Below are 9,519 nucleotides of genomic sequence, written 5' to 3'. Positions count from 1 at the left end.
TAGTGGAAGAGTGAAGTTAATAAGAATTACGGAAGGAGGAAGTTATGAAGAATTATGAAAGAGTGGAGTTATGAAGAATAGTGGAAGAGTGAAGTTAATAAGAATTACGGAAGGAGGAAGTTATGAAGAATTATGGAAGAGTGAAGTTATGAAGAATAGTGGAAGAGTGAAGTTAATAAGAATTACGGAAGGAGGAAGTTATGAAGAATTATGGAAGAGTGAAGTTAATAACAATTACGGAAGGAGGAAGTTATGAAGAATTATGAAAGAGTGGAGTTATGAAGAATAGTGGAAGAGTGAAGTTAATAAGAATTACGGAAGGAGGAAGTTATGAAGAATTATGGAAGAGTGAAGTTATGAAGAATAGTGGAAGAGTGAAGTTAATAAGAATTACGGAAGGAGGAAGTTATGAAGAATTATGAAAGAGTGGAGTTATGAAGAATAGTGGAAGAGTGAAGTTAATAAGAATTACGGAAGGAGGAAGTTATGAAGAATTATGGAAGAGTGAAGTTATGAAGAATAGTGGAAGAGTGAAGTTAATAAGAATTACGGAAGGAGGAAGTTATGAAGAATTATGAAAGAGTGGAGTTATGAAGAATAGTGGAAGAGTGAAGTTAATAAGAATTACGGAAGGAGGAAGTTATGAAGAATTATGAAAGAGTGGAGTTATGAAGAATAGTGGAAGAGTGAAGTTAATAAGAATTACGGAAGGAGGAAGTTATGAAGAATTATGGAAGAGTGAAGTTATGAAGAATAGTGGAAGAGTGAAGTTAATAAGAATTACGGAAGGAGGAAGTTATGAAGAATTATGGAAGAGTGAAGTTATGAAGAATAGTGGAAGAGTGAAGTTAATAAGAATTACGGAAGGAGGAAGTTATGAAGAATTATGGAAGAGTGAAGTTAATAACAATTACGGAAGGAGGAAGTTATGAAGAATTATGAAAGAGTGGAGTTATGAAGAATAGTGGAAGAGTGAAGTTAATAAGAATTACGGAAGGAGGAAGTTATGAAGAATTATGGAAGAGTGAAGTTATGAAGAATAGTGGAAGAGTGAAGTTAATAAGAATTACGGAAGGAGGAAGTTATGAAGAATTATGAAAGAGTGGAGTTATGAAGAATAGTGGAAGAGTGAAGTTAATAAGAATTACGGAAGGAGGAAGTTATGAAGAATTATGGAAGAGTGAAGTTATGAAGAATAGTGGAAGAGTGAAGTTAATAAGAATTACGGAAGGAGGAAGTTATGAAGAATTATGAAAGAGTGGAGTTATGAAGAATAGTGGAAGAGTGAAGTTAATAAGAATTACGGAAGGAGGAAGTTATGAAGAATTATGAAAGAGTGGAGTTATGAAGAATAGTGGAAGAGTGAAGTTAATAAGAATTACGGAAGGAGGAAGTTATGAAGAATTATGAAAGAGTGGAGTTATGAAGAATAGTGGAAGAGTGAAGTTAATAAGAATTACGGAAGGAGGAAGTTATGAAGAATTATGAAAGAGTGGAGTTATGAAGAATAGTGGAAGAGTGAAGTTAATAAGAATTATGGAAGGAGGAAGTTATGAAGAATTATGAAAGAGTGGAGTTATGAAGAATAGTGGAAGAGTGAAGTTAATAAGAATTACGGAAGGAGGAAGTTATGAAGAATTATGAAAGAGTGGAGTTATGAAGAATAGTGGAAGAGTGAAGTTAATAAGAATTACGGAAGGAGGAAGTTATGAAGAATTATGGAAGAGTGAAGTTAATAAGAATAGTGGAAGAGTGAAGTTAATAAGAATTACGGAAGGAGGAAGTTATGAAGAATTATGAAAGAGTGGAGTTATGAAGAATAGTGGAAGAGTGAAGTTAATAAGAATTACGGAAGGAGGAAGTTATGAAGAATTATGAAAGAGTGGAGTTATGAAGAATAGTGGAAGAGTGAAGTTAATAAGAATTACGGAAGGAGGAAGTTATGAAGAATTATGAAAGAGTGGAGTTATGAAGAATAGTGGAAGAGTGAAGTTAATAAGAATTACGGAAGGAGGAAGTTATGAAGAATTATGAAAGAGTGGCGTTATGAAGAATAGTGGAAGAGTGAAGTTAATAAGAATTACGGAAGGAGGAAGTTATGAAGAATTATGAAAGAGTGGAGTTATGAAGAATAGTGGAAGAGTGAAGTTAATAAGAATTACGGAAGGAGGAAGTTATGAAGAATTATGAAAGAGTGGAGTTATGAAGAATAGTGGAAGAGTGAAGTTAATAAGAATTACGGAAGGAGGAAGGTATGAAGAATTATGGAAGAGTGGAGTTATGAAGAATAGTGGAAGAGTGAAGTTAATAAGAATTACGGAAGGAGGAAGTTATGAAGAATTATGAAAGAGTGGAGTTATGAAGAATAGTGGAAGAGTGAAGTTAATAAGAATTACGGAAGGAGGAAGTTATGAAGAATTATGAAAGAGTGGAGTTATGAAGAATAGTGGAAGAGTGAAGTTAATAAGAATTACGGAAGGAGGAAGTTATGAAGAATTATGGAAGAGTGAAGTTATGAAGAATTATGGAAGAGTGAAGTTAATAAGAATTACGGAAAAAGGAAGTTATGAAGAATTATGGAAGAGTGAAGTTATGAAGAATAGTGGAAGAGTGAAGTTAATAAGAATTACGGAAGGAGGAAGTTATGAAGAATTATGGAAGAGTGAAGTTATGAAGAATTATGGAAGAGTGAAGTTAATAAGAATTACGGAAGGAGGAAGTTATGAAGAATTATGAAAGAGTGGAGTTATGAAGAATAGTGGAAGAGTGAAGTTAATAAGAATTACGGAAGGAGGAAGTTATGAAGAATTATGGAAGAGTGAAGTTATGAAGAATAGTGGAAGAGTGAAGTTAATAAGAATTACGGAAGGAGGAAGTTATGAAGAATTATGGAAGAGTGAAGTTAATAAGAATTACGGAAGGAGGAAGTTATGAAGAATTATGAAAGAGTGGAGTTATGAAGAATTATGGAAGAGTGAAGTTAATAAGAATTACGGAAGGAGGAAGTTATGAAGAATTATGGAAGAGTGAAGTTATGAAGAATTTTGAAAGAAGGAAATTATGAAGAATTATGGAAGAGTGAAGTTATGAAGAATTATGAAAGGGAGAAATAATAATAATAATAATAATAATAATAATAATAATAATAATAATAATAATAATAATAATAATTCTTTATTTATACTGGCAGAGTTAAGGCCATAGGTCCTTCTCTTACACTCTACCAGGTCACAAAGTATACAAGCAGTTAAAATTTAACAAAAAAGTTACAGAACAGAATACTAACATGTTACAAAGAGAAGTAATAATAGCATAATAAAATGGACACTAAACAACATGAGAATAATACCATAATAGAAAAAAAGAAAGTAAAATACATTCGAATATTGTGAAAGCAACTCATTTAGCACAAATGGTTAATGTGGAAAACATAAGGAAGAATATAACAAAATAGAATATAATGAAATAATAATAAAAAAGAAAAGAAATACGAATATTAAATAAAATTCACAATAAAAATGCTATGATAATAAATTCGTCAGCTGATAAAGAGAACAATAAGAGAAAAGGAAGGAAAATAATTATGTAGCCTATATTTTTACAAAACTATGGCAGAGAAAAGGGCTTATAACTGAAAGGAATCTAATTCAAAAAGTGAAATTTTAATTTATTTTTGAAACTAGACAATGTCCGACAGTCTCTGACATGTTGTGGTAGAGAGTTCCAGAGATGAGCTGCAGAGACGGTGAAAGATGAACAGTAGAAGGATGCAAATCAAGATTTCAGGTATAACTCCCTGTAAAGTTGATTTGAATAATTTCGAGGGAAAAATTGTTCCGGAGCCGGGTATCGAACCCGAGACCTTTGGTTTGACGTACCAACGCTCTACCACTGAGCTACCCGGGACCGGTACGTCAAACCAAAGGTCCCGGGTTCGATACCCGGCTCCGGAACAATTTTTCCCTCGAAATTATTCAGTAGAAGGATGTTCTGTGTTTAGGAATGGAGAGTGTGATATGGTGTTGTGAGCGAGTATCTATTTCATGATATGAGGACAAATGTTGACAACGAGAAGCTAAGTAGCTAGGGTTAGAAGAATATTGAAGAGTAAAGTGAGAGAGTGAATAGTTCTTCGCTCTTTGAGACGGGCCCAGGACAGCATATTTAGTGAAGGTGTGATACGGTCATATCTTCGACGTTGCAAATAAATCGAACACATGCATTATGAACACGCTGTAGTCTGTCTGTCAGTTCTCATGTTAAGGTCAGTGTAGAGAGTGTCACAGTAATCAAAATGAGGCATCAAGAGCGACTGCACTAAATTCTTCTTGAGAAGCAACGGAAGGAAATTTTGAATTCTTTTTAGTACGTGAATTTTCATAAAAATTATTTTATATGTGTGTGTGTGATTTGAGTATTCCAACTTAAGTTTTTGTCCATATAAATTCCTAGATTTTTTACTCTGTCACTGTAAGGGATAATAGTTTCATTCATTTTCACAGGAGATAAGTCACCTGTGTTTAATTTACTTAAAATTATGAAATTATGAAGAATTATGGAAGAGTGAAGTTGTGAAGAATTGTGAAAGTGAGATTTTATGAAGAATAATTATAGAAGAGAGGATTATGGAATAGAGAATTATGAAGAATTATGGAAGAGTGAAGTGAAGAATTGTGAAAGTGAGATTTTATGAAGAATAATTATAGAAGAGAGGATTATGGAATAGAGAATTATGAAGAATTATGGAAGAGTGAAGTTGTGAAGAATTGTGAAAGTGAGATTTTATGAAGAATAATTATAGAAGAGAGGATTATGAAGAATTATAGGAGTGGGAATTATGGAGTAGAGAATTATGGATAACCGTATAAGGTAGTATTATGGAAAAGGGAATTATGAAGAATTATAGAATAGGGGATTATGTAATAGAGAATTTAAACAACTTGTAGAAGAGAGTATTGTGGAGAAGAGAATTCTGAGCCATAGAAGTGAGAATTAAGGAGAGAGGAGCTCGTATCGGTAGGTAACTTTATTTGTAAACGAAGCGCTCAACGTACGCTATTGGCATATTTATTAAAATTGAATGCACCGTTAGCAATAACGAAACATTAACTTGTTTGAACTTTTATATTCTCCGTACTTGAAAGACTATTTTATGAACTTATGCACTGAAGCCAGTAATACCATACATTGCTGATACAGAGGTCCACTGATTCCTTGTTCAGGGCAACGACAAAGATTGAACATTTTAAAAAGTTTAACTGTATCACATTAGCCATAGATACATTAAATATGAGGATGAATTAAATCTCATTTTTTCAGTAGGATCGGAGATGTAACTAATATTTTTGTACCTCCGTTCTGTTTGCCTTGAAGCCATGGGACCGAGAGACATTTTTATCTGCGAGGAGTAGCGAGGCCGGACCGGTCTGTGAATTAATCACTTGGATTGCTTTCCGCTCCTTTTTATTGAGTATCTGGCAGTGGCATCCAATCATCTCGACGTGGGTGTCACTCGGGCGATTAACAATTTCTGCCCACTCGTCCTCCCCACATCCCAGATCTGAGCAGATCGGTGAAGGAAACTGAAGCTTTCAACAGAAATAAAACCGCCGAGATTTATTCTCGCCCAATGGTACAGAACCGAAACGAAGTTACGTGTCTTATAAAACTCTGTTAAACGTGTCTCTTCGCCATACTTACGCTTCAGGCATGGATGGTTTTGTGTGCTACGAAGACCGTGCGGTAGTTCTCAGAACTGGAATATTTAATATGAGGATTAAACAGGATGATCCTTTTGGGTATATACTTACTTACGGCCTTTAAGGAACCTGGAGGTTCATTGCCGCCCTCACATAAGCCCGCCATTGGTCCCTATCCTGTGCAAGATTAATCCAGTCTCTACCATCATATCCCACCTCCCTCAAATCCATTTTAATATTATCTTCCAATCTACGTCTCGACCTCCCCAAAGGTATTTTTCCCTCCGGCCTCCCAACTAACACTCTAAATGCATTTCTGGATTCGCCCATACGTGCTAAATGCCCTGCCCATCTCAAACGTTTGGATTTAATGTTCCTAATTATGTCAGATGAAGAATACAATGCGTGCAGCTCTGCATTGTGTAACTTTCTATATTCTCCTGCAACTTCATCCCTCTTAGCCCCAAATATTTTCCTAAGAACCTTACTCTCAAACACCCTTAATCTCTATTCCTCTCTCAAAGTGAGAGTCTAAGTTTCACAGCCATACAGAACAATTTATAAATTCTAACTTTCAGTTTTTTTGACAGCAGACTGGATGACAAAAGCTTCTCAACCGAATAATAACAGGCATTTCCCATATTTATCCTGCGTTTAAGTGTAATTTATATTTGTTATTGTTGCTCCAAGATATTTGAATTTTTCCACCTCTTCGAAGGATAAATCTTCAATTTTTATAGTTCTATTTCGTACAATATTCTGGTCACGAGACACAATCGTATACTTTGTCTTTTCGGCATTTACTTACAATCGTATCGCTTTAGGTGCTTCAAGTACAATTTCCGCGTTTTCCCTAATCGTTTGTGGATTTTCTCCTAACATATTCCGTTTGGGTATACCTATATAAAATAAAAACACCGTAAAACATTTACTACTGAACTTTGTTTGTTGAAACTTTGTGCTTACAACACTGAAAGATGGAAGAATTGTCAGAGCTCAACATGACCCCCATTGAGCACCTTGCACAACTCATGTCCGTTGTAACATACTTTTTTTTTTTTAAGTAACAAGTCTGTGTGTGATATGTCCTGGGAAAGTACTGTATATAATATGTCTGTATTTCATATATTGTGTATCTATTTCTATTATTTCTATATATTATATCTATTTTATCTTATACCTTTGTATTTGTGTAATATAAATATGACTTTTATTGTCTACACATTTAATGTAATATGTGTATTTTATGTCATAATTATGTATATATTTTATGTAACTATTTGTATAGGGCTATAATATGTATGATTTAATTACAGTCCTAATATACCTTCGGGTAAAATAGGGTTTTATAAACTTGGAAGTTCAATAATGACATAAGAGAGGTGATTTGTTGAAAAACTTGAATAATTCTTACTCTCAGATCATCAATGTTCCTGGGTTTCTGTGAATAGACAATGTCTTTAACAAAACCCCACACAGAGAAGTCAGGAGGGGTTAGATCTGGGGAGTTTGGGGCCAAAACCGAGAGATAGCTGCTTCTCGTACTGGGTTTCGCCTGCGACAACCTGCATGTTTTTTTTTTTCAACACATAACCTGTTTCTACAAATGTTCGATAAACAACATTATGGAATCATATTTAGGTACATTACGCACACCATACTCAAGTCGAAACTCCCTTTGAACTCTTTTAACACTCTCAAATTTAGCATACCAAAGAACACATTGTGCCCGCTGTTGATTTGTAGTAGCCATTTTAATCATCTACGATTTTCATTTGTCCTTTCAGATTATGCATTGTTGATTGTCATATATGGAAACTCCCATCTTTTAATCATAATACTATAACGAGGAAGAAATTTTTCCTACTATTGTAATAGCTTTACTTACTGGCTTTTAAGGAACCCGGAGGTTCATTTCCGCCCTCATATAAGCCCGCCATTGGTCCCTATCCTGAGCAAGATTAATCCAGTCTCTATCATCATATCCCACCTCCATCAAATCCATTTTAATATTATCTTCCCACCTACGTCTCGGCCTCCCCAAAGGTCTTTTTCCCTCAGGTCTCCCAACTAACACTCTATATGCATTTCTGGATTCGCCCATACGTGCTACATGCCCTGCCCATCTCAAACGTCTGAATTTTATGCTCCTAATTATGTCAGGTGAAGATTACAATGTGTGCAGCTCTGTTGTGTAACTTTCTCCATTCTCCTGTAACTTCATCCCTCTTAGCCCCAAATATTTTCCTAAGCATCTTATTCTCAAACACCCTTAATCTCTGTTCCTCTCTCAAAGTGAGAGTCCAAGTTTCACAACCCTACAGAACAACCGGTAATATAACTGTTTTATAAATTCTAACTTTCAGATTTTTTGACAGAAGACTAGATGACAAAAGCTTCTCAACCGAATAATAACAGGCATTTCCCATATTTATTCTGCGTTTAATTTCCTCCCGAGTGTTATTTATATTTGTTACTGTTGCTCCAAGATATATGATTTTTTCCACCTCTTCGAAAGATAAATCTCCAATTTTTATAGTTCCATTTCGTACAATATTCTGGTCACGAGACATAATCATATCATAATAGCTTTATAATAATAAATTAATATTATCCATACCCAAACGGATCAGACTGTATTTTTTAAGTTCATTGCTATTCTTGAACATTTTTCTCCCGGATATAAAATTGTCTGTCTTTAAAGTTTTTGCAGCAGTAGTGGTTCAGTTTAAATGCTTCCAAATTTTTAACGTGGAAATGAACCCTTTACCGCCACTTTACGAATGTGAAAATTTACGTACTTTCTGACGGGTAACCGATGGCGCAGTTCACTTGCAAGGCAACAGTCCCATTGTCGTGGAGCTTAATGTAATGAAAATGCATATTTAAGCTAATTTTCGTTCGTTTCCCTTTTCCTTCGTTTACTAAATATAACTTGAAAATCGATGTTACTTATGCCGCTTCTTGCGCGCAATCGGATCCTTATAGTTCCGCGACATCGCATCACAGCTCTCACATTAATGCTCTAGTCCAGCGTTCCTCAAACTATGGTCCGCGGATCCCCTGTGGTCCTTCAAAAAAGGCAGAAGAAAAAATAAAACTCAAACGAATTGTCACACTGTAGCTGAAAATCTCAGAGTTTGGAAATGACACATGGCAATCGCCTTTCCCTTTTTCTCCCTGTACTAATATTTTATTAAATTTATTACCCTACCCGTCTACTCACTTCCCACTCTACTCTCGGCAACAAAAGAGGGATTTAAAACACTATGATTGTGGCGTTTCCCTGCACATCTGGCGCCGAGCCTGTAACCCAGCCAGGAACCACTCAAATTCATAACAGAGTACCAAACCTTTAGATCTATTGATGACTTTCTTAATAGTTTTGCCAACACGCAATCTGCACATTGAAGTGGGCACGTAACTGTACGTCGTGCACCAATAATAGAACGTGCCAAATTTCATCTTTACTTGTTGAAAATCGGGCATGTTTCTGCATTAATTTTTTATTTGATTTTCCAATGACGATATAAGAAATTTTAGACTCGGCCTATTTTAAAATCCGACAGGTTTTCTTTTTCCACTTGCGTGTTTCTTCTCCAAGTGCCGTTTTAATTTCGCGGGTTTCATGCACTCGTTTGAAAGCACTTCGTAACAAACAACGCACCGAGGTTTTGGTTCACTCTCATTGCCACACCAAGTAAATCCAAGTTCGAAATAACTCTTGTCATATTTACGAAAGTATTTTTTCTTCGAATAGCTACCACTAGGTTCAGATATTTCTTTAATGGCATTATAATCACTCATATTAATATATTTC

The 9,519-nt window shown here is 35.1% G+C and overlaps 1 non-coding gene across 1 annotated transcript; it reads right to left on the bottom strand.

Annotated features, from left to right (window-relative positions):
• Positions 1-3,834: 3,834 nt before the first annotated feature.
• On the bottom strand, positions 3,835-3,906 carry TRNAD-GUC (transfer RNA aspartic acid (anticodon GUC)). The gene has a single exon. It is a non-coding gene; the product is annotated as a tRNA-Asp (tRNA).
• Positions 3,907-9,519: the final 5,613 nt, after the last annotated feature.

Source organism: Periplaneta americana, chromosome 8 (genome assembly GCF_040183065.1).
Source record: "Periplaneta americana isolate PAMFEO1 chromosome 8, P.americana_PAMFEO1_priV1, whole genome shotgun sequence".
Lineage (NCBI taxonomy): Eukaryota > Metazoa > Arthropoda > Insecta > Blattodea > Blattidae > Periplaneta > Periplaneta americana.
This window is presented reverse-complemented; position numbering and strand designations above follow the sequence as displayed.